General features: G+C 40.3%; 1 protein-coding gene across 1 annotated transcript in view; it reads left to right on the forward strand.

Annotated features, from left to right (window-relative positions):
* Positions 1 to 1,735: 1,735 nt before the first annotated feature.
* LOC136874127 (uncharacterized oxidoreductase YjmC) overlaps positions 1,736 to 26,256 on the forward strand; it is a 205,722-nt gene continuing 181,201 nt past the window's right edge. Inside the window, exon 1 of the mRNA XM_067147686.2 lies at positions 1,736 to 2,033. The gene's annotated coding sequence lies outside the window, so the exon portion shown is untranslated. The remainder of the gene's footprint in view (positions 2,034 to 26,256) is intronic.

Genomic DNA, 26,256 nt, shown 5'->3' on the forward strand with positions numbered 1-26,256 from the left:
TGCTGTCACGAGAAAGAGCTCCTGCAGGACAAATTTCCAGCACCTCGGCGCCTCCGAAAACCGTAAAAGTAGTTAGTGGGACGTAAAGCAAATAACATTATTATTAGTTAATACTCAGATCTGAGTAAGCTACCATATCTTGGATTAAAATACAGAACAAAAACAATACGATCAAGGTCAACAGCTTTACAGCGAATGGTACTCTTATCTTCTGCTTACAATCTATAATCCAACTTTCGAGGCTTCTTATAGAAAATAGATTGAACAGATCTGTTGGTTCTACAATTACGTCTCCGGATGTTTATTGACTAGTTTATTGTGTATTCTCAGTTTCTGTTTAGTTCCTATTTGTAAAATTTCCATGGCGGACGGGGTGTTCTAACGCCTAGTACACCCCCACCCTTGGCTACGCCCCTGGCTAGAACAATTTTGTTACATTCAGTCTTATGCTTGGCTTTGACAATGTGAAAGTGGCTGAGGTATAACCGATACCAGTAATGCCATTCCTTATGTAGCCAGTCCCTGCTATGAATGGTGTGAAAATGTTGCACATAGGGTCGGTCAGTGCATACATTTCACTGGGTTTGTTCGACTGATATGTAATAGCAACTTTCCACTCAGTGAGGAAAGCAACGGAAAGCTACTTCAGCCGTCATTTCCCTAGCACGCCTCTTCAGTGATGCCTAGGCCATCTATGACAGCTAATAGTGGAGCTGTTGAGGATCCAACCAGCCTTCGGGCTGAGGACAAAACATACACATAAGGAAAAATGTTATTGTCCGCAAATTTCATTACTTCCTTTTGTTTTATTTTGTTATCGTGACATTTCTTGTTTCGATATAATTTCTTGTAATATTCAGTTTTCATGGATTCTTTGTAGTACTTTTGTTGTTGTTGTTGTTGTTGTTGTTGTTGTTGTTATCACGCTACCAAATCCGAGTGTGTCTGTGTGGTATTGGTAGCGTGATAAGTTGTGTGTGACGAACACAGAAGTGGTGGTGATTATTGTTTCAAGTTGAACTACAACTGGGCAACCATCCTCTAACACTAATCAGGGAGAAAAATGGAAGGGATCCTACACTTCGAAAAATGAAGATATCGGTCAAATAAAGACAAGGGCCTGAAGGGCGTGAAAATTAAAGACTCCCTCAGCCTCGCAATCCTAATACCGTCGGGAGAAGAACAAGAGTTGGTCAAAGGAGGTTGGATAGGATAGATGAAACTGAGGAGCCTCGCGCAAATAGTGGGAGCAATGCTAGGACTCAGCTAAGAGTCCCGTTGTCGCCAACCCACTCTGCTAAGTTGAGAGCCCCTGGGGGCCCTTTTAGTAGTCACCTCTTAGGGCAAGCAGGGGATGCCGTGTGTGTTATTCTACCTTCCCCACCCAAAGGGGGTAAAAGAAATAACCAAATTTACCAAATCCCCGACCCTACCGGGAATCGAACACGGGACCCTCTGAACCGAAGGCCGCGATGCTGACAACTCAGCTAAGGAGCCGGACCCGTCGAATTAGACTTGAAGGTAAAAGTGACATGCAGGGCGGCCAGCAGTTTCTAAGATCAAACTGCTAGAATCTGTGTGTGTAATAAGTAAACATGCTGCGAGTTTTTCGCTAGCTTCATGTAGTACAGTTTGACGTATCGGATGACGTAACGTGGCGGCAACTAGAGGTCTCGTGTTGGCCAAGGTCCAACCTTGAAGTCGTGCCAGTACGTAACCACAGCAACGGGCCAGATCACGGCCTTGGTCAGGGACTGAACTGAATAGATTGTCACGCGAAAATTCTGTTATACTCGTTGTGACTCCTTGAAGCAAGTGTCTTTCAGTGATTTGATGTTTCCTTGTGACTCATCAAGTCACTGGTGTAAACAATCTATTAGTAAGCCTCAAGGTATTTTCCGCTCAGGTTGTGATGGTATCAGTTGGTACTGATAGGTGATACGAGGTGCTTCCTACTTGAGTTTATGTAACGAGTGCACAGATATTAGTTGTAACGTCGTCATATGTTCAACGTCTGCACATTACATCGCCAGGTACGTGTTTTACTCATGGCTGTATCTGCATGCGTTCTAAATAAGTGAAATAACATGAATGATGTTAAAAGTGTATACCTAATGTGTTTCATGTTAACGGAATAGTCAGTAATTTAGTTACTCTTGGTTACAGTTTCTTTAATAATTAGCTTGGGTTTTTTCTGAATAATCAGCAAGTAGATTGAAGTATTGGCAAACAGCCGGCCTGGCTGTAAATTTCGGTGATTCCCCTTTACTAGGCTGGTGGCAAGTAACGAAATTAACTAGTTCTATTATTATTATTATATCATCAGAATTGTTTTGTCAGAGTGGTGGTGGTGATTATTGTTTTAAGAGAAAGTACAACTAGGCAACCATCCTCTATATAACACTAATCAGAGAGAAAAAATGGAAGGGATCCGACACTTCGAAAAATGAAGGTATCGGCCAAAGAAAGGGCAGGACCATGAAGGGCGTTAAAATGAAAGACTCCCTAGGTCTCATAACCTAATACCGTTGGGGTTGTAAAAGAACAAGAGTTGACCAAGGGAGGTCGGGTATGATAGATGAAAGTGAGGAGCCTGGCATAAGAAAGTGGGAACAATCCCACGACTCAGTTATGGGCCCCATGGTCGTCAACGCACGCTTCAAAGTTCAGAGCCCTCTGGGCCCCTTTTAGTCGCCTCTTACGACAGGTAAGAGATATCGTGGGTGTTATTCTATCGCCCCCACCCACAGAAGGACATATTTCAGACAGTTCGGTGTAAAATGCACTTTGAGTGTTGGATCTTTTCTTAAATAACTTACATATCTTTTCCCACTAGAATCGTATATTAATGAAGCTAATAAATTTGGCTAAATATCTCCATGCTGTTATTCATTAGTTTTAATATTCAATCATGTTATAATATGTAGACATATAAACACTATGTTACAAATTGGGGCAAATATTCATTTATAGGAAGGGGAGTTAGGGATTGGAATAACTTACCAAGGGAGATGTTCAATAAATTTCCAATTTCTTTGAAATCATTTAGGAAAAAGCTAGAGAAACAACAGATAGGGAATCTGCCACCTGGGCGACTGCCCTAAATGCAGATCAGTATTGACTGATTGATTGATTGTTGAGAATTTGTAGGAAGACAGATGCCATGTTTGCCATTTTCGTGTGACATTAAATATTTGCACTTGTAAGATTATTCTCGTTTTTATCTGCGCCCGTATAAAAGATCAATAATAAAGTTACGTTAGACATTTATAAAACTAACGCATAACTTTTAACTTAGGTAAATATCCACACAGTTACAGTAAACTCAATAGGACAAGGTTAAGTTATTAAAATACTTACAAGTATTTCTTATTGAATAAAATTTTAATTTGCGTGGCAGTCCACATTAAGTCGCTATTTCAAGTCACAGTTTCTAAATGTGGTCTATATTACTTTGTTTTAAATTCTTAGCATCCCAAATTGCCAGCATTTCATGTACACTGACAACCAACATTCACTGTTTTTTTTTTTTTTTTTTTTTTTTTTTTTTTTTTTTTTTTTGCTACGGGCTTTACGTCGCACCGACACAGATAGGTCTTATGGCGACGATGGGATCGGAAAGGCTTGGGAGTTGGAAGGAAGTGGCCGTGGCCTTAATTAAGGTACAGCCCCAGCATTTGCCTGGTGTGAAAATGAGAAACCACGGAAAACCATTTTCAGGGCTGCCGATAGTGGGATTCGAACCTACTATCTCCCGGATGCAAGCTCACAGCCGCGCGCCTCTACGCGCACGGCCAACTCGCCCGGTACATTCATTGTTTAAGACCTTGAAAAAAAACTTTTAAAAGCACTTCTCAGCTTCAATCGACGTGCAGCACGCTTGCGGTCTATAGAAACAAATTATTTTGTTTCATAAAATTGGTGGTGCAACCACGAGCACGTGCGCGCAACAAACATGCGCAGAGTGTAACCACCCGCCAGCGAGAAACCACCTGTTTACTCGCGCAAACGTGCATCCTATGTAAACGAGCCCATAAAAAATATTGCTAAATATAACTGATTATACGTAACTCGCAGTTAACCACAGCGATAACGTAGATTATATAGTTGATCTGATCGGACTAGTGAAGGCGTTCTCAACAATTTGGTGCTTTCGTCACGCGAGTATAAAATGATGCTCACCCTCTAAGAGGCCCGCTGTACCCCATGGTGCTGGTAGTGGTGATTATTGTTTTAAGAGTGTGGTGGTGCTGGTGGTGGTGATTACTGTTTTAAGATGAAATACTACTAGGGAACCATCCTCTATATAACACTTATCAGAGAGAGAAAAAATGGAAGGGTTTCGACACTTCGAAAAATGAATGTATCGGTCAAAGAAAGGCAAGGGCCACAAAGGACGTGAAGATGAAAGACTCCGTAGCCCTCGGAAACCTAATAGCGTCGGGGTCGGAAAAAAACAACAGTTGACCAAGGGAGGTTGGATAGGATAGATGAAAGTGAGGAGCCTGGCAGTAGTAGTCGTAGTAGTAGTAGTAGTAGTAGTAGTAGTAGTAGTAATGTTTTATTTTACCTAGCAAGATTAAGGCCTTCAGGCCTTCTCTTCCATCTAACCAGGCACAAGTGGAAGCAAGGCCAGGACTCAGCTAAGGGCCCCGTGGTCACCAACCCACGCTTTCCCACCCCCTAGTGCAGAGACCCTGGTGGTGGTGATGGTGGTGATTATTGTTTCAAGAGGAAGTACAACTAGGCAACCATCCTCTATATAACACTAACCAGAGGGAAAAAAAGGAAGGGATCCGACACTTCGAAAAATGAAGGTATTAGCCAAAGAAAGACAACGGCCACGAAGGGCGTGAAAATGAAAGACTCCCTTCCCTAGCCCTCGCAAACCTAATAGCGTTGGGGTCGGAAAAGAACAAGAGTTGACCAAGGAAGGTCGGATAGGATAGATGAAAGTAAGGAGCCTGGCACAACTAAGTGGAAGCAATGCCAGGACTCGGCTAAGGTCCCCGTGGTCTCCAACCCACGCTCTACAGTTCAGAGCCCCTGGGGCCCCTTTTACTCACCTCTTACGACGAGCAGAAGATACTGTGCGTGTTATTCTACCGCCCCCACCCACAGAGGGATCTGAGCCCCTGGGCCCCCTTTTAGTCGCCTCTTACGACAGGCAGGGGATACCGTGGGTGTTATTCTACCACCCCCACCCACAGGGGAAGGGCTCAGCTAAGGGTCCCGGGGTCGCCAAACCACGCGCCAAGGTTAAGAACCATTGGGGCTCCATCTAATCTCCTCTTACAAACGGCAGAGGTTACCGTGTGTGTTACTGTACTGTCCCTGCCCACAAGGATGGTGGTGATTGTTGTTTTAAGAGGAAGTACAACTAGGCAACCATCCTCTATATAACACTATCAGAGAGAAAAAATGGAAGGGATCCGACACTTCGAAAAATAAAGGTATCGGGCAAAGAAAGACAAGGCCACGAAGGGCATGGAAATAAAAGAATCCCTAGGCTTCGAAAGCTCTAACAGCGTCGGGGTCGGAAAAGGGCAAGAGTTGACCAAGGGAGGTCGGATAGGATAGATGAAAGTGAGGAATTTGACACAAATAAGTGGAAATAATACTGGGATCAGCTGGGTCCCATGGTCCCCACTCTACGCTCCCAAGTTGAGAGCTTTGGCGGATATTTTGCGCTGTTTGTTCTTTTCTTTCCAGTTTGCGATGAAGGAATACTCCCAGAAACTAAACAAGCATTACATAATGAATTCCTACGTAATCTTTATCGCACTCTCCTGTCAACGAAGTATTCATTGAGCTTATCTGCAAATAAAACGTCAGCTGCTTCAGATAAAGACCGGCCTCCATATAAACTGCCTGAAGGCCAGTTCGTCAGAATTAGCTCTCGTTATGGAACCGTATTTCATTGTCTCCAAGCTGGAGTGGGAGAACTTTTAATACTGCACTGCATCCCGCAAGAGTCCTCTTAAGAAACCTAGGTTCTACTTTCGGAATAGGCTAATTATGCATTACCACTGCAGTATGATCATACATTAGCCATGATCGAAATTGAAAAGTGGATTATATACGTCTTTAAAGGAGAAGAATGGTGGTGGTTGTGCTGGTGGCGGTGGTGGTTGCCGTTGTAAGAGGAAGTACAACTGGGCAACCATCCTCTGTTAACAGGTGGTGGTGGTGGTGGTGATTATTGTTTTAAGAGCAACTAGGCAACCATACTCTGTATAACACTAATCTGAGGGGGAAAATTGAAGGGATCCGACACTTCGAAAAATGAAGGTATCGGCGAAAGGTAAACAAGGGCCACGAAGGACGTGAAAACGAAATACTTCCTAGGCCTCGGAAACCTAATACCGTCGGGGTCGGAAGTGAACAAGAGTTGTTCAAGGAAGGTCGAATAGGATAGATGAAAGTGAGGAGCCTGGCACAAGTAAGTGTAAGCAATGCCAGGACTCAGCAAAGGGCCCCGTGGTCACCAACCCACGCTCCCAAATCAGAGTCCCTGGGGCCCCTTTTAGACGCCTCTTACGACAGGCAGGGGATACCGTGGGTGTTATTCTACCGCCCCCACCCACAGGGGGTTAATACTAATCAGAGAAAAAAAAGGAAGGGATCCGACACTTCGAAAAATTAAGGTATCGGCGAAAGAAAGACATGGGCCACAAATGGCGTGAACATGAAAGACTCCCTTCGCCTCTTAGAGGATGATTACCTAGGAGAGAGAGAGAAAATCCACAAGGGTTAGCTGCCCTAGAACAAGGGGTACCGTACGGTAACAGCATCAAATAGATAGTAATTTTCGCACTATTTATCTTAGGATAAAATGAGCTTATATACTGTACATTTGAATTTGAAATTCTCCTGGTGTACAGGAATAAAATATTTTTCTTTACATACACCGCATAAATGGTGATTTACCATTGACAATGAATTACGTAAAACATCTAAACAAATATATTTTAGAAACGAAACAGGAATACCAAAACGAAGGAAGAAATTAACTAAAGATTTTGTGACAGATCCTCGCGCACCGAAGATATCCCAATCACCTCCCAGCAACTGGCGGGTATGCGATACTTTTCTTCAGAGTTCTTAAAACAGGGTTCGTAGTGTCTCTTCTTTTCAGAATCAGCTTCTTTGGCCTTTGGTCTACTTTCGGAATAGGCTAATTATGCATTGTTATTCTTTTTTTAAGAAGGAAGCCATACTTTCCAGTGGCGACTCAGTCAAATAGGACATAAAAACTTTCCAGTCTGTCAAACACACAAATTTTCGACAAAACATATAGCACAATAAATATACCTATAAAACAAATTCTTTGTGTAAATACTGTGTATTTTTACATGTATGTTTATAGTGTTATGATTTGATTTAAATTTTGTGTGTTTGACAGACTGGAATGTTTTCTATGTCCTAATTATGCATTGCCACTTCAGTATGATCATGCATTAGCCATGGGCGAAATTGAGAAATGGATTATAGGTCTTTAAAGAAGGAGAAGAATGGTGGTGGTTGTGTTGGTGGCGGTGGTGGTGGTGGTTGTCGTTGTAAGAGGAAGTACAACTGGGTAACCATCCTCTGTTAACACTAATCAGAGAAAAAACTGGAAGGGATCCGACACTTCGAAACCTTCGAAACTGTCAAACCTTGTTGTTGGATCAATAACAATAACTCCCTCTTAAAAAGGAAAATCACCACCACCACGACCACCACCACCACCACGACCACCACCACCACCACGACCACCACCACCATCGCTCCCTACGCCTCGAATGCTCAAATATTGTCGGGGTCGGAAATGGAACAAGAGTTGATTTTGAGGTCGGACAGGATAAGTGAAAGTTCGGAGTCTGCCACAACTAAGTGGAAGCAATGTCAAGGCTCAGGTAACGGCCCTCTATTCGTCAACCCACGCTCCTAAGTTAAGAGTCCCAGGGCCCCTTTTAGTCTCCTCTTATGACAGGTAGGGTACACCGTCAGTGTTATTCTCCCACCCCCTCCCACAGGAGCTGGAAGAAGAAGATGATGAATGAAGGACCTAATGAGAACTATGACCGAGCTCGATAGCTGCAGTCGCTTAAGTGCGGCCAGTATTCAGTATTCGGGAGATAGAAGGTTCGAACCCGACTATCGGCAGCCCTGAAGATGGTTTTCCGTAGTTTCCTATTTTCACACCAGGCGAATGTTGGGGCTGTACCTTAATTAAGGCCACGGCCGCTTCCTTCCCACTCCTAGCCCTTTCCTGTCCCACCGCCTATCTGTGTCGGTGCGACGTAAAGCAACTAGCAAAAAAAAAAAAAAAAAAAAAAAAAGCTACCTTCCCACTCCTAGCCCTTTCCTGTCCCATCGTCGCCATAAGACCTATCTGTGTCGGTGCGACGTAAAGCAACTAGCAAAAAAAAAAAGTGAGAACTATGAAAAGGTTTGTATTTGTAGTGAGAGATAAACTCGTGTCCTCATCCCGAGGTGGTGCAGCTCTTTTCAGGCACATCCCCAATGGAGGTGAGCTGCATGTACCATTCCAACCACACACCAGCCCTTCTGTCATTGGTGATGGTGGTGGTGGAGGTGGTGGTGGTGATGATTATTGTTTTAAGAGCAAGTACAGCTAGGCAACCATTTTCTATATAACACTAACTAGAGAGAAAAAATGAAAGCATCCGACACTTCGAAAAATGAAGGTATCGACCAAAATGACAAGGGCCACGAAGGGTGTGAAAATGAAAGACTCCCTAGGATTCGCAAACCTAATACCGTCGGGGCCTGAAAAGAACGAGTATTGACCAAGGGAGGTCGGATAGGATAGATGAAAGTGAAGAGCCTGGCACAAGTAAGTGGTACCAATGCCAGGACTCGGCTGAGGGCCCGTGGTTGGCAATCAACGCTGAGAAGTTAGGAGCCCTAGGGCCCCTTTTCGTCGCCTTTTACGACAGGCAGGGGATACCGTGGCTGTTGTTCTATCGCCCTCACCCATACGGGGATGAATGGCTGTGAGACCCCTATAAGTGGAATGACATTTCTAGTGATAATTTCGGCATCCTAGTCCATCGCCATAAGTTGTCACCAATATCACTGACCCAAATGTTCTTCAGTCTCAGTTCATTAACCAAAGTGGGGCATTTTGAATTGCGAGGAATGGATGTATAAATTATTGACTGATCTCTTCGACTACCCAGCTGGAACTTTCTCTGCGTTTCTGCAACGTAATTCTGATCCTCTTGTGACTCACTTCTGATGTCTGACTCCCAACAAACAAAACATGCATCGACGGCTCTTAGGCACAAGGTTTTAGTCCCAACTCGTCGGTTGTTTTCTTCAGGAGGTACGATGGTTGGGATCCACAATCCAAGAATGCCCTCACCATTTTCTCGTTACTGATCCCATGCAGGCTAACCGGCACGTGGAACTGACTTGGTTCTTTATCCTGTCTTGCATTTTTCTCATCCTTGCATATTTCTGGACACTTGGCTGTAACATGCGTATTGTCACAAGCTGAGTAATCAACATCTGATTTACAGCTCTTTGACAGGTGACTGGGTCGCAAATGCACAAAATAGCATTTCTTTTCCTTAGCTTTTGCCCTCCTTTCACGAAGGTTCATGCTCTTAGTTTTAAAACATTTTGCGCTAATCATGAATTTTCCCACATATGACGCAAGATTCAGCTGAGTCGCTATGTTTGTCGCTTGTTTTTCACCTCCAAATTTCCAGGATTTGCTGTTCATTTTGGACTTCAGATTTGACGAATTTCATAAGACATTTCAACTGAGTCATGCTTCCAGCTTCTACATTCCCAACTTGTTCGGAAAGCTGACCTCTCTGCTGTGCAGTGCACGTTTATTCAGGGAGGCTGAATTCTACAACAAGGAACAACCACGTGTTTGGCTTTGCACAGGCGAGGTTCAAAGTACTCAGAGAGTGTAAATGAAATTATAATTTAATCGATAAACATAAAGTGGAAGTTTGTCATACTACCTAAAATTTGAAATTACCAATTTTAAAAGCTCTCTAGATGATCATCTCTGAGGAACTGCTCTTTCAAGGCTTCAATGGTTTGGAAATAATTGTCTGCTGTCTGCGGGTAACTATGAACAAATATGGTTCAGTATCCTCGTTCATGGATTGTATTCTTCTTCTTCTTCTCTTCTTCTTTTTCTTAGCCTCCAGGGTCGGTTTTTCCCTCGGACACAGCGAGAGATCCCATCTCTACCGCCTCAAGGTCAGTGTCCTGGGACGTCAGACTCTGGGTCGGGGGATACAACTGGGGAGGATGATCAGTACCTCGCCCAGGCGGCTATGCTGAACAGGGGCCTTGCGGGGGGATGGGAAGATTGAAAGGGATAGACAAGGAAGAGGGAAGGAAGTGGCCGCGGCCTTACATTAGGTACCATCCCGGCATTTGCCTGGAGGAAAAGTGGGAAACCACGGAAAACCACTTCCAGGATGGCTGAGGTGGGAATCGAACCCTCCTCTACTCAGTTGACCTCCCGAGGCTGAGTGGACCCCGTTCCAGCCCTCGTACTACTTTTCAAATTTCGTGGCCGAGCCGGGAATTGAACGCGGGCCTCCGGGGTGGCAACTAATCACACTAACCACTACACCACAGAGGCGGACAGATTCTATTAAGTAGTGAAACTTATCACTGTCATGCAAAGTGTTATCTTCATGCATCATTTGAAACTGAGACAAAAATCCTAACCACTCTTTAATACCACCGTTAAATTTCATTCATTGCTTTTAGGAAATTAAGTTATTATTGAGTCGACACAGCATCTTTCCTTCTAATACATCAATTTCACCGAGAGGTAGGCTTATTGTACCATTATTTGAAAGAATTCATTTTGTTCTGACATTAATAACCTCAAAATCATAAATGTCATAGTACTTCTCGGTAATTTGTCTCTCTGCTATTATAATTTGGTCATCTTGGCGACTGTCTAATAACTGATCCAATATTTTTACATCCAACACGCGTAGCTCTGTTGTTAAGACTTCTAACATAGCACCATTCGACTTAGTATACTTAGTAGGTTACGGCTGTCAGAGGTTACTTCTGTTGCAAGAAGCAACTAGAGAAAAATATCATTTGTTTATTTGTAACACATTGCTGAACATTGCTTAGTCGTTCCACCTTCTGTCGTTTAAGACTACCGCACTTCATTTTCAATACTGCACTTACCTTTCCTTTCCTTCTTGGATAGGAAAGCTTGATTAAAATTCATACGTATTCTGTCACGCCCGTGGTCAACACTTGTTAAAAGAATAGGGGAAATCGTAGGATTAATAATCTGACTCACTTTCATTCTATTTGTTATAAAATTGATAATAAACGTGACCATCAGCGTACATATTATTTTCCATATTGATAATCATACAAAATAAAACAACAAAAGGTCAACGAATACCTCAGCCAAAGATACTGCACCCTTCTTGAGTTCCTTCGGTATTGACTGGATGTCAAATGGTGCCACGGCTGCCCTCAAAAAAATATACTTACCGAAGGTGTATGAGATCTTCTTCTCAGGCGCGATCAGTCCCCTGTCGTCGAATAGGGATGCATAGGGATAATGCTTTTGGGATAAACTACTCATTATGTTAATTACGACACAGACTGATTTTGATTAAAATGTGTATATTAAATTTTATTGATAAAATCAAGAAAAGTGAAGATAATTTTATAAAATGTTAATTAATGTGAAATAAATTTTGTTGATAGCATGTCATTACATTATGAGACTGTAAAAACATATTTTCTTTAATAACACACATGACCACATCATTAATTAATTTCAAAACATATTATTAATTAATTATTGAGTTTTTATATCAAATATTAATTACCAGATTTGTTTATCAAATTCCCAGATACCAGTGTAATTGTACACATTACCAGAATAATAGTGTTCATATAAAATAACAGGTGGATCAATAAAATAACAATAATAATAATAATAATAATAATAATAATAATAATAATAATAATAATAATAATAATAATAATAATAATAATAATAATAATAATAGGAATAATAATAATAATAATAATAATAATAATAATAATAATAATAATAATAATAATAATATGAATGAAATTATTTGTGGCTAACTCAAATTAATCGTCGGAATACTATTTGTCATCTATCGAACTTAATATAAGATAATAATAAATATTTCTAAGATATGTAAATAAATAAACATGTTGATAATAACTAATTAATAAAATGAATGATATTACTAAAATGCATTATAAATTGTTTAGAAGAACTTATAAATGTCTCGACAATGTCTCACAAATGCCTGTATTAAATTTTGGAAAGCCAAAATGAAAATGTAATAAAATAATAATAATAATAATAATAATAATAATAATAATAATAATAATAATAATAATAATAATAATAATAATAATAACTGAAATAATATGACGACTATCCGTAAATCAATGTTCAGAAATGCTATTAATAATTCACCAAATTCAAAAAGAAATTGACTAACAAACATACTAGACGTTACAATAAAATAAAAATGTTAATGTTTAACTAATTAAATTTCAATCAAATTAATTAATTAATTAGTTTCGTAGCTGACCATTATAAATCATTTATATTATGGCACCAAGTCTTCCAACCCCACATTATCAAATGAATTGGCAACGTACTGAAATAATAATAATATTGCAATAATAATAATAATAATAATAATAATAATAATAATAATAATAATAATAATAAATTTTATTAAATGAATATTTTTAATGGCTATCGATAAATAAATCATTAAGAATACTAATAATTGTCCACCAAATCCAATATTGTTGATAACAAAACATTTGATAGATTATCCAAATGGTCACCCTCATTGGAGGACGGACGATTTATTTCTTTAATAAATCTCTCTCTCTCTAAAAATATATATACATGTTAATATTTAATTAATTAAATTCCCTATCTCCTTATTAAATCCACAACTGACTGTCTAAAATGATTGATATTATGCCTCATTAGGCCTTCCAAATAACCTGTGAATTACACTGGTGAGCTACTAAAATAATGGTAACCAATACTAATAATAATAATAATAATAATAATAATAATAATAATAATAATAATAATAATAATAATCATAATAATATTCTGACATAAAAATGTAGTCACTATTAACCCACCATCCTCACAGACCATTATGTGTACGTAGCTGGTACTTCAGAACATTCATATTACCCCTCGTACAACAATCCATACCACTGGTAACCAAGCTTCATTAATAGAGCTTACTGAATTTCAATTTATAAAACAATATTTGCCATGATAGATTATAATTCAACGAAATAACTGATTCACTGAATAAATGCGTAAACATCATTTTTCCAAAAACAGGTTTTATGACATTAATAATAATAATAATAATAATAACATCTGAATGAAATTGTTACTGACTTCCTATATGCAATTCATGACTTATAACATGTTCTTTACAAAGTAGAATAAACGTTAATTTTAAACCTTAGAATTCAGTAACATGTAACTCAAGCTGGGGATTTGTTGTTGCTGTATGAGAATCTAAAACCTTGCTTTACCATGTGTACGAGTGTCTATCCTACTTTAACTTATTAATTCGGAGAGAATAATACTCTCCCACTTGAAATAAAATAGTTTCTAAATTACTCTACTATGTACACCACGCGAGATACACAGCCAAAAACAATAAACTAATGCATAAATTAGTGTTAATATATACATAAAATATACATTGAAAAATCCTCATATCGTTAGCCTCATACCAAATTTTTGGTTTATTCCAGCGTCCAACTGATTATATTTCGCTGAAAATTGACCACAACTCTGAATAATTATTCCTGTGGTCCACACACCATAGAATACCATGACAATGTAAAAAAATGCACCAAATAATGCTAATAAGGATCGTGGCAAAAATAAAAAAAATATTTTCCAATAATAATAATAATAATAATAATAATAATAATAATAATAATAATAATAATAATAATAATAATAATAATCATTCGTGGTGTTCAACGAAAGTAGTTCCTACTAGCGAGCCCTAGCAAACATTCACAATAACTCAATTGGGTGTTCACTGTTGCCAACATAATATTGAAATTGCAATCAAACGTGTATAATAACTTCTATCTCAATAAGCGATATTGTGTCACAGTTAAATAGCATAAACGTCATCTGGTCCTTTCGAATCATATATTATCTTTGACTGGCTTATTTTCCCCCTATATTTCTCAATATGAAGTCAATTCCACTCCAATCTGTTTGTATTCATTAACATCTCAGCTGTCACGCTGGATACCTTTATTCCCAGTCAACCTACGGAATATGTTCACCATATTTCTTATTTTTCCTTAGCAAATAACGTCGTGTATCACTTTATTATCTTATATATGGACCTTTCAACATCTCAAACATATTGCCGTCACCCAACATCGCGTCTTTTGCTCAACAGCACTTTAACTATTCGAACACAAATTAAATACTAGTACTGACCACCCAACTGTTTAATTGTGGTACTTGCTGCAACCAAAAAAAATATATTCGTCACCGTCAGCCAACCAGAATTTTTGACAGTAACTCTCATGGATGTGGTTTCAGCATTAATTAAATTCATCATTCATATACCACGGTATCCCCGTCTGCATTTAACAAATAAAATACATGTATATATATGAATTACTAATAATAATGCAAATATACAAAAAACCGATCATTTTAATTACCTCAAAAATAAATGTACTTTAGACGACACAAGAGGATAAAACTGTACTTCCTGCCTATATTACACATTTATAATATATACAGCTTACACAGTGCTCAAATACCTGGGGCACCGAGCTCGATAGCTGCAGTCGCTTAAGTGCGGCCAGTGTCCAGTAATCGGGAGATAGTGGGTTCGAGTAACACTGTCGGCAGCCTTGAAGATGGTTTTCCGTGGTTTCCCATTTTCACACCAGACAAATGCCGGGGCTGTACCAACTCCTAGGCCTTTCCTATCCCATCGTCGCCATAAGATCTATCTGTGTCAGTGCGACGTAAAGCAAATAGCAAATGCCTGGTAACAAAGCATGATTTACCGTGCTGGGCGCTCGTTCAAGTTTACTTCTGGTGCAGTGAAATCTCTCGCGGTATCTGCTCTCCCTGTGCTTTTACAAAACAGCTGTGTAGGGTTTCGCACCCCTTCGACCTAAATTCCTGGTAGAGAGTGAAAGTATGTCCTTCCCCGCACAGCGTTCTAACCACTAAATGACTGCTCCCAGTAGCAGGCAAAGATATTCTCCACTGAATTACAGTTCCGTGCCTATTAGAATGTCAAGCTTCTCTTACGGGCCAACACATTACAGTCATGTTATACGTGATGTAACTATTGTGCAATTTCAAGTCTCACTTCAACAATACGTAGATTGAACATTATAAAATATGCTGATATGTTAATCAGCTCAATAGTATGATTATAAACACTTTCCAATACAGCTTGTACTTATAAAACTTGATTTCACCTAAATAAATTGGTGAATACACTTAGCTCACTGCAACTTTACCCGAAGATGAAGCGAAGGCTAAAACACGTCTGGTCACGATGAAACTCCGGATGCTGACTGCAAGCGGAAAACTGCTTCTCAAGGGTGGTTGGCGCCCTTATCGGCGTAAGAATACTAATTTTGACACACAAAAATCCCAACTGAACAGCGCTAGAGTACCTCCGAAATAAAATTTACCCAAAAGATGAAATGCCTCGCATACAAAATTTCCATAGTTGCGTGTTACCAGGTAATGCAGCGTGATCGTAGAACTGTTCGTAATTTATATCACAGTATCGTTGGCGTTAGCTGGACTATATCTCGTTCTACGCTACCGAGCCAAACTCCACACTGGCAGGGGCTTTCCACTCTTGTTACTACCCAATATCTGAGTACTCAAATGTTTCAATTTATTTCCAATAAGCCATTAAGTTGGTCAAGAATTATTTCAGTAAATATTGACATCCTATTGTGACACAATCTTCATTAATTATTGACCTGGATTGTTAATGAGCTACATATAATTTTGTCCTTTGAAAATATTTGAATTCAGTGATCTGATTGGAGCACAGATTACGTTATTCAACTGTATGGACGGGTCTATTCCAAATCAAGGGAATTCAGGTAGTTATAACCGTGATTTTCTGTCTCTCTCATTCCCAGTATTTTTCCATTACTGCTGCGTAATTTCCAAAGCTGATGCAACAGCAGGTGTTCCAGAGATAGCAATTTATTTTTAGAGAAGAAAGGAAGCATAGGCTTCTGCTGAAGATTTGTTCTCATGCGCTGGCTATTTGAAAATCCTAATGCTGTCCTTGTTTTGACCTATCTGACTATTATTATATGTTATTAAATATAATTAATAAAATCAGCCAATCAGACTCATCTGATGGGTGCAACACGTCACTCAAATTCAATCACTTCAAATTCATCTAAAGAAGTTTCTCGAAAGAGAGTACAATCCAAACAAAACTAATGGCTCTTTTTTGGAAGCACGGCCGTTACAGCGCCCTCTGTGGATCAGTGGCAGAGTGTCTGCTTTGGGATCCCAAGATTGCGGGTTCAAAGCTCGGCAGAGGGGGCAAAATTTTTGAAGGATGGAAAAAATCAATTTTCTCTCAATGTCGCTTGATGTCGGCACGTAAAAGATCTCTGGTGGCACATTTGGTGCTCATACGACATAATTCATTAACCTCAGCCATAGATGTCGAAGAGAGATTCTGCCATCTATTAGGCCTAGAGTAAAACGGAGCGTCGGAATTGACGAGCAGGCAGACAGATGGCGTCAAATTAAAATACTTGCACACGGTAGCTGAGGCCATATTATTATTATTATTATTATTATTATTATTATTATTATTATTATTATTATTATTATTATTATTATTCAGCTGGTTCTGATATATGGTACCTTGACTTCGAGTTACTATATACAATATTTAATCTATTTTTATACTAATATTATAAAGAGGAAAAATTTGTTTGTTTGTAACGAATAGACTCAAAAACTACTGAACCGATTTTAAAAATTACTTCACCTATAGAAAGCTACCTTGCCAATGAGTAACATGGGCTGTATTTTATTTTAAAAACAATTCGAGGTGGGGGACACGGGGGGCAGGTATAAAAATAATAGGCTAATATAGGCAAATATTGAATTTGTCGTATAAGAACGAGACAACGCTCAATTTAATCCTCCTTACGCAAAGAACAAAACTCGGTAAGCCCTACGGGCCGGAAACCATGTTTTAAGGCCCTAAAACCAACTGTTACGGAGATATTGGCACCACACTACCCCTGCTCTAGGAATCGGATAAAGAAACGAACGGCCGTAACCATGGCAACGTCAGCTCCAGGATTCTACAGCAGCTAAGATTATGCATGTACGTTTGGGTGTAGCTGCCAATCAAAATTGATACACATATGACTTACTATCTGGAAAAAATAAACTGTTGTGTAAGACGCTCATAGCACTCCTTCGGGCGAGGATGGAAAGGGAGCGAAGTACAAAAATAATAGCCCCGGAGATCTCCGTAGTACAGCGACCTGCGGTTGCTGACGGGCCTCCGTTTTTACGTACTGGCTTAGGTTTCAGCGTTTTGCAGAGTCTGTTACCTATAGTTTAAACTATTTTCTATTAAATCATGGAGTAGAAGGATCACTGATGTTATTAGTGCCGATATTTTGGTCCACATTTACGGTCATTGTAACCATGAAAACAACCTATATACTGTACACAATTGTCAAGATGGTGCGCCCATGACTTGAAAAAATTTCTCAACATTTATATTCAGATTCATTATATGATGTGCGGCATGAGTGACAAGCCCTGAGAATTATAATTCTCGATAATAATAGTAGTTTATTTTATGCATCGCGTATTTCCTTGATCATTTGTAATATTTACGAAATGTCGGATCAAACAAATACATTCAATAATATTTATATTTGTGATACTATCTAGCGGAAGTATACTTACACTAAATCTGCAGGTTTTTGAAGGGAGCTTGTATATCTAGGTGGGAAAGAAGAAAAAATATGGTAGCAAAAGTTCTTAGAGGTCGACGCTAATTAGGAACTAATATTTAGAGGCCCCGTGAAGGAAACAAGAAGAAAATACACTATAATTCCAAACATGACAAATCATTTCTACGTACTTAAGCAAATACACCAGTGATATAAATATCTAATGAAGTCAGTCACACCGATAGTATGAGTAACTAAAGCCAGTTTCTGATAACCCATACGAAGAACGGGTACTTCTGCTAGTATGGAATATTTACCGAGTCCCCTGATCTGTTTAAGGCTTTTATTGTAGATTCTGGACCTCTTGTGTTTGATTATGTGTTGCTTTATGGTATTGTTGAAGGCATAATTGGATTGTTCCTTCCCAAATTGAAGACCGAAGCTTTCCTGAAAGAATTCGACAAAACTGAAAATGAGATAGATGATATCTGTACTCATATTTCGAAAGATTCTATATTTTGCATTAGCAATTGTACAGTTTGCGATGGCTAGGGAGTCTTTCATTTTCACGCCCTTCGGCCCTTGCCTTTCTTTGGCCGATACCTTCATGTTTCGAAGTGTCGGATCCCTTCACTTTTTCCTCTGGTTAGTGTTATATACAGGATGGTTGCCTAGTTGTACTTCCTCTTAAAACAATAATCGCCACCACCACCACCACCACCACTCTCAAATAAACTACGGCAGCTGCCTCAGCCGAACTTATGTTGCGCACCGCCGCTCTGCTTTAAGCGCGTATACAATCTTATATGAAAGTTTACCTTGTACAAGATGCTGGAAGTGTCGTCCTACCTGGGTTATTCAGGCATTGTATCCGGGTAGCCACAATCTGGCTCACGCAAGTGAATTCTGTCACTGTAATCTTTCTGATTTTATTTGTAATGTTTTCTTTCAGTTCCACCAATGTGTGAGGATTTGTTCGATACACTTTTTATTTCAGTTTACCCCGCAAGTAAAAATCACACACTGTTAGATCTGGAGAACGAGGGGGGGGGGGGGGGGGAACAGACCAGCACTGATCACTCTGCCTGCAAACACTTCCGAAATTGTAAGAAAGGAATCTTCTGCTGTATGAACAGAGGCTGAATCTTGTTGAAACCACCCACGCGATTTTTTTTTCTTCCGTTAACTGATTGAAGAACGACGTCAAAATCATCTTGATATCTCTCTGCATTTACTGTCGTCTCCAAAAAGGCCCAATTATTCGTCTTGCATTAACAGAACACCAAACACCAATAATGAGGGACTTCAGAAACACCATTAGAATTTTCTACACACCAGTAGCGAGTTATGACTGTTCACACGACCATTAAGATGAAACCAGAACTTTTATATACGAAAATATGGTGTTGCAATGATAACTGTCTCACCATGTTAACAGCTGAGATTAGACTGGCGTCTGATGGTTGTCAGGTCGAACACGTGCAGGCTGCTTGAAAGGTCAAGAACTGTGCACGCGCCTCCCATAATGGAGCTTAGGTATAGGAGAGTAAAAAAGCCGCTTCGACGGTCTTATTTTATATGAGAGACCCTGTATGACACATTTTAAAATGTCATTGGATTATAAATGGAGAGTGTAATTTTAGGTTTTACATACATTTTTGAATTTGTGCCAGTCTCTCCTGGACTCTTATGTTCATCCGGAATCCCGGACATGTGTTTTTAGAAATGCATATAATATAAAGGTTGTCACGTCATTAGTTACCACCATTTACCATTTACACATCCATCCACCCTCTTGAAGTGCTATTCGACGGAAGTAATGGTAAAAGGATATAACAATTTTAACTTGTAAATACTACATATTTTGTGATTAGCTGCTACCCCCGGAGGCCCGGATTTGATTCCCGACTCTGCCACGAAATTTGGAAAGTGATACGAGGATTCAAACGGGGTCCACTGAGCTTCGGGAGGTCAACTGAGTAGAGAGGGGTTCAAAGCCGTAGGGTTTCACTTACAAGCTTACTGAATGAAAAGCTGATACCCACCTCAACCATCCTCGATGTGGTTTCCGCGGTTTCCCACTTCTCCTCCAGGTAAATGCCGGGATGGCCACTTCCGCTTCCTTCCCTTTTCCTTGTCTATGCCCTCTAATCTTCCCACCCCCCACAAGGACTCTGTTCAGTACAGCAGGTGAGGTCGCCTGAGCAAGGCGGTGGTCCTCCTCCCCAATTTTATCACCGACCAAATGTCTCACACTCCAGGACACTGTCCTCGAGGTGGTAGAAGTGGGATCGCTTGCTGAGTCCGAGCGCAAAACCAACTCTGGAGGGTAAACGGATTAAGAAAGAAAGAGACGGGGCTGAGTGGCCCAGACGGCTGAGGCGCTGAGCTTCTGACTCCAACTCGGCAGGTTTGATTCTGGCTCAGTCCAGTGATATTTGAAGGTGCTCAAATACGTCACCCTCATGTCGGTAGATTTACTGGCAAGTAAAATAACTCCCGCGGAATTAAATTCCGACACCTTGGCCTCTCCGAAAACCGTAAAACTACTGTAGCTAGTAGGACGTACAACAAATTACATTTTTCACTAAAGAAAGAACAGCTCTAATTTACAAAGGAAAAGAACGTGTTAATAACTTACCTTCCTGGCGCCTCATAACAATCTATTCCATAATTAGAAGGGTAGTTGAACGAGTATTAGATCTCGAATTGAAAGCTCAATTTATACCTGAATATGAGCCAGCGTGGTTTTATTTCCAATTTAGCAGGTTGCCATATTAATTGAAGATTGATTTTCCCCCCCACGGTACTTAACGACCTTGAAAGGGCCTTGGCCTGCCCAGCGACCGCTGCTCAGCCCGAAGGCCTGCAGATTACAGGGGGTCGTGTGGTCAGCACGACGCATCCTCTCGGCCGTTATTCTGGGCTTTCGAGACCGGGAAGATTGATTTCTGGCTGTCTTAAAAATGCAAAATCTACTGGTAAAGACTGTGTCGTGACGTTACTCGTGCGTTCGGTAAAATGTATTGAAAATTGTCTAATTGCACAAGGAGTATCAAGCAATCTTTAAAAATAGTATATCTCTCCTACTCGGATAGAAAACCAGCGATCCAAGAGAATAGCTGTTTAATGTGGAGTCCTGCAATGTGGACCAATGTTACCCACATTATTCAATCTGGCTATTAGTAATAGTGTTCTGAGAAACAAGAGGGAATAGACTGATGCACTAACGACAAGACTACCGGCAGATGGCAGAGTATACATGTTTCGCGGAGATCGAGACAGGGAGCAGAGCAAAAATATCTTAGTTCGCTGACTTGCCTGTAGAGGCAGACTTCTGAAGAATTTCTTCCAATTAAATATTAGACACCACGCAAGAGTTTTTTTTTAAAAGGAGCCCTTTCCAATAATTTTAAGATGTTAAATACTTTTTGATATTTTACCCACCAATCTCGTAGCGTACCATTCGACAACACCTCAAAGTAACACTGGTGGTATACGTACCATCAGTTGAAGAACGCTGATTTAGACCATTAGCCAACGTGTTAAGAAAATAATTTATTTTTTCACTTGGTCTTTTTTTTGGGGGGGGGGAGGGTAGAATATGGTATACTTCATGCCCTGCTATGCTCGTTTGTAATAATCTTTTCCTTTTGTATTCATTTCATCCTCCACTGGTCTGTAGCCTATTTAGCGCTATCGATTACTTACCTAATATTGTCTTAAATTATAATAAAATATATCTTGTCTTGCTCTTTAATGTACATTTCTTCAGTACACACATGAGTAGTACTCATGCAGTTTACTATTATTACTACTACTATTTTATGTTTTCATTCCTCCCCTGAAGGGAGAGGCGGGCCTCCTAAACGGTGACGCCGTCTCTCAGGCCAGGAGATATGTAACGGAGAAGGAGATGTGCAGAGAAGATGAAAGGTTTGGCGGCCGTGGTCTATAGTAGGACCTGCTCGCCATTCCCCTTAGTGCAGGAGAATGGAAAACCTCGGAAAACCATTCTCAGGACAGTCGACGTTGGTGGTGGTGGTGGTGGTGATTATTGTTTTAAGAAGAAGTACAACTAGGTAACCATCCTCTATATAACACTAATCAGAGAGAAAAATGGAAGGGGTCGACACTTAGAAAAATGAAGGTATTGGCCAAAGGAAGACAAGGGCCGCGAAGGGCATGAAAATTAAAGACTCCCTAGGCCTCCATACGTAATACCGTCGGGGTCGCAAAAGAACAAGAGTTTCCCAAGGAAGGTCGGATAGGGTAGAATAAAGTGAGGAGCCTGGCACAAGTAAGTGGAAGCAATGCCAGATCTCACCTAAGGGCCCTGTGGTCGCCAACCCACGCTCTAAAGTTCTGAGCCCCTGGGACCCCTTTTAGTCGCCTCTTATGACAGGCAGGGGATACCGTGTGTGTTATTCTACCGCCCTCACCCACAGGGGGAAGCCGACGGTGGGGACCAGCCCCTCTCCGTCTCCCGAATACAGAGGCCTAGAGCCACGGTAAATCCGTGGCCACCCATTCTCTGCTCGGTTGGCCGGTCCGAGTGCAAAGCTGACGGACCACAGACCAGCCATGGCCAAATGTGGGCCAAGAACCACTCTGCATCCGCCGAACTTACGTAACCAAGAAATCTCTATGTTAAATGTGCTCCTTTTGGTCGTACTAGAACTCGGATCGATCACTTTTGTGTCAGCAAGTGTGACTTGTCTGGTGGTGAGCAGTTAGTTGTTGTTTTTGTTTATTTTGTTTTTGCTACTTGTTTAACGTCGCACTAACACATTGAAGGGTTTCGGCGACGGAATTATGGTAAAGGGCTAGGAGTAGGAGGGAAGCGGGCGTGGCCTTAATTAAGATACAGCCCCAGCATTCGTCTGGTGTGAAGATGGGAAACCACAGAAAACCATACAAAGATGGCATTCTCACGACACTCACCACGAGGGGAAACGAATTTGTGAGCCATCAAATATCCTGTAAGAGATGGACACACTCAGAGTGACGTTCAATGGTAATGGTTCAACGATGTACAGATTCATAGAGCCCTGCATGCCAGAGTGACTATTAAACAAACCTCGCATAAAGAAGAAGTGAATGGTTCCGTGTACCAGCCTTACATTCACAATACCACAGATCGAACTGCCAAGGTCCTCCGCAAGCACAATATAAATTGGCGACCCCGACGTGATAAAACAACGCAGATAACTAGTAAGTCTCAATCTGGTTGTTGTACATGAGTTAGCAATGTGCGGAATTATAAAGAAACGTACACCGGTAGGATCTTCGTTCACTAGAAATTATGAAGCGTTAATGCATGAACTGTGCAATGAAGATCCGAAAGAAGAAACTGTGAGAACGAAATTGGCAACGTTAGAAAGACTGTACAATGACCTTTACGACCTTGATGAGCAATTGGGTGCATTAACACTACAAGGCGACGAAGGATCGGAAGATGACTATGTTAAAGAATATGAAACACTAGAGATGTATAGATTAAAGATGGATCACATGCGTGTGAAGGTTACACGCCTTTTTTTTTTTTTGTAAATACACGCATAGATAACGTTAAATATCACTTCCTTGGTTAGCCATAAAAAGAAATTAAAGCTTCCAAAAACTGAATTAAAGAAATTTAGCGCAGGAGTAAAAGAAGTTTTTAATTTCAGGAGTCAGTTTAAGTGGATTCTTGACGATGAAGACTTAGACGAAGAAGATAAATTCCAATACCTTAATAAATCTATTGTTGTAAATTCCAGAGCCAGAGAAATTGTAGAAAGCTTCCCACGTACAGCTGAGAATTACGCCAAGGCAACAGCTAGCTTGAAGAATAAATTTGGAAGAGGGGAGCTGTTCATTGAATATTAGGTTAGAGAGACTCTTTCCTTGGCCATAAAGAATGCGACTGTAAACCGAGGAAGACGTGAGATTGCCCGTCTATATGATAGTTTAGAATCGTATTTGCGTACTTTAGGATCAATCAAGCTGACATATTTCCGGTAAACGGAAGAAGCACATGTACATTTTCTATGAAAAACCTCACGAAAGCAAGTATTGCTTTCACGCACAGGAACAAGACAAAAGTAGAAAAAGGAAAGGATGTTTCGTCTGCTTGAAGGTCATCGAGCGCAGGACTGTAGGCAGAAAATGACTTGCTTATTATGCTCAAAGACGCACTGTACCATTATGCGTACACAGCTAGAAACAAGAAAACAAAGTTGATGAAGAAAATCCTGAAGAAAATCAAAATGCTTCGCTGTCAAACCAGTGATATTCAGCTTAAATCATTCCTTGTTCATTTTGAAACAAGCGGGAGGAAACGTACGGTAAGAGCAATAACCCATACTGGTTCACGATGATCATATATTTTGAAAATAATAGCTCAAGAGATGCGTTTTCAACAGTTAAGAACAGAATTAGTGGTGCATGCCTTATTTGGAGGAAGTTCAACTAAGAAGATAAAGCATCAATGTTACGATATTTTCTTGACCAGTCTGGTGGACAACTTTTCCTGTAGGATTTCGGTGTTGGATCGGCCAATGATATGTGGCTCCTATTTCACGGCTTGAACCAGGTGCTGTTATGGAGGAGGTAAGACAAAATGGTATTCAACTTTCAGATGTTGGAGCAGGACAATCGTCAATTGAAATATTGATTGGTGCGTTGAGCAAGCTTTACACCGGTGTTGTTAAGGAACCACAGTGTGGGCTCACAGCAATAAAAATTCGATTCGGATGGAATGTGACTGGAAAAATAGGAAGAGGTTCCAAAACCAGTAGCCACTCCGCCATGCTGATCATTCTGTTGACCCACATCAATCATTTGCTAGACTTATGGGAACTAGATTTTCTGGGAATTTCAGATCCCCATGAAAGCCAATCAAATAACGACGTGGAGACTGCTGTAATAAATCACTTCAAGAGCACTGTGAAGAGAGATTCGGAAGGAAGATATAAAGTCAAATCCCCATGGTTGAATGGTAGCGAACAACTGAGCGAAAATACAGTAACTGCAGAGAAGAGATTAATTTCAAAACTGACAAAAGCAGGAAGAATTCATTACTATGACGAAGTGTTGCAAAATTGATTGACAGAAGGCATAATTGAAGAAGTACCGGATGACAAGATATTAAAAGATGGATACTATATGCCACGTCGAGCAGTCTTTAAACATAACTCGACAACGAAGGTGAGACCTGTCTTTGATGGTTCTTCTAAATCAAAGGGTAACCATTCTTTAAATTACTGTTCAGCTAAGGGACCATTTTTTTAAAATCTGATACTTAGAATTCTACTTATGTTTCCTGAAAAGAGAATCGGAGTTTTCCACGCATCAAACAAGCTTTTCTGCAAATTTAGGTTGATAAAGAAGAATGAGACTACTTGCGTTTTTGGTGGGACTTCACAGGAAACAGGAGAATCAAAATCATGAGACATCGGTGGATGGTCTTCGGGGTAAACTGTAGTAGTACATTCCTCCTGGAAGCAGTCATACAGTCCCATCTACAACAATACATATTGAACCCATAATTCTACGATGAAAAATAATTGCAGATATTTATTTCAGCTACAAATAACTTTTTTGATGGTAGCCATGTTTTATTTCAAGAGTCTCGCTATCCGTGGGAACAGAATTCACCGTGACGAGCGAGCCGCCCTCTCGTAAAATGCCGGGATACTTCGGTTGATATCGAGTACTGGCTAATTTAGCATTTTTGGAAAATCCTTCATAACGAGAGATTTTGGCGACATGGTTAATCCAGGAATAAAGGATCGAAATTATTAATAAACATTACATGGAGACAGAATCCATAGGGTGAATATAAATGCAACTAAGCCTGGAGGAAAGTTGGCATCCATACTAGCGGATTTGCGGCACGTGTCGAGGTCAATTCCTAAGAAATCCCGCGAAGTCACATGCCAGAAATAAATTTATTACGCCCGTTGCAAGCATGGGAAAAATATAAAATTAACACCATAGTGAATTACAATTCTGTCTGAATTTGTGGAATAAATCTCAACAAGATTGGTCCAGTGGATGTGGAATTAGGAGATTGTACCACCAAGCTTCAACGTGGGGGTAGCGTCATCTCACAGGGTATAAAAGAAATCCCCTCCACCTACATTGACACATCCTATCTGAAAGCCTGGACGCTGGAACCCACGTCGCTCGTCTACATAAAAGTGCGGAATTTGTATCTTAAAATTAACTTGTGTTGTCTATTGATGGGAATGG

The sequence above is a fragment of the Anabrus simplex genome, chromosome 5 (genome assembly GCF_040414725.1).
Source record: "Anabrus simplex isolate iqAnaSimp1 chromosome 5, ASM4041472v1, whole genome shotgun sequence".
NCBI classification, from domain to species: domain Eukaryota; kingdom Metazoa; phylum Arthropoda; class Insecta; order Orthoptera; family Tettigoniidae; genus Anabrus; species Anabrus simplex.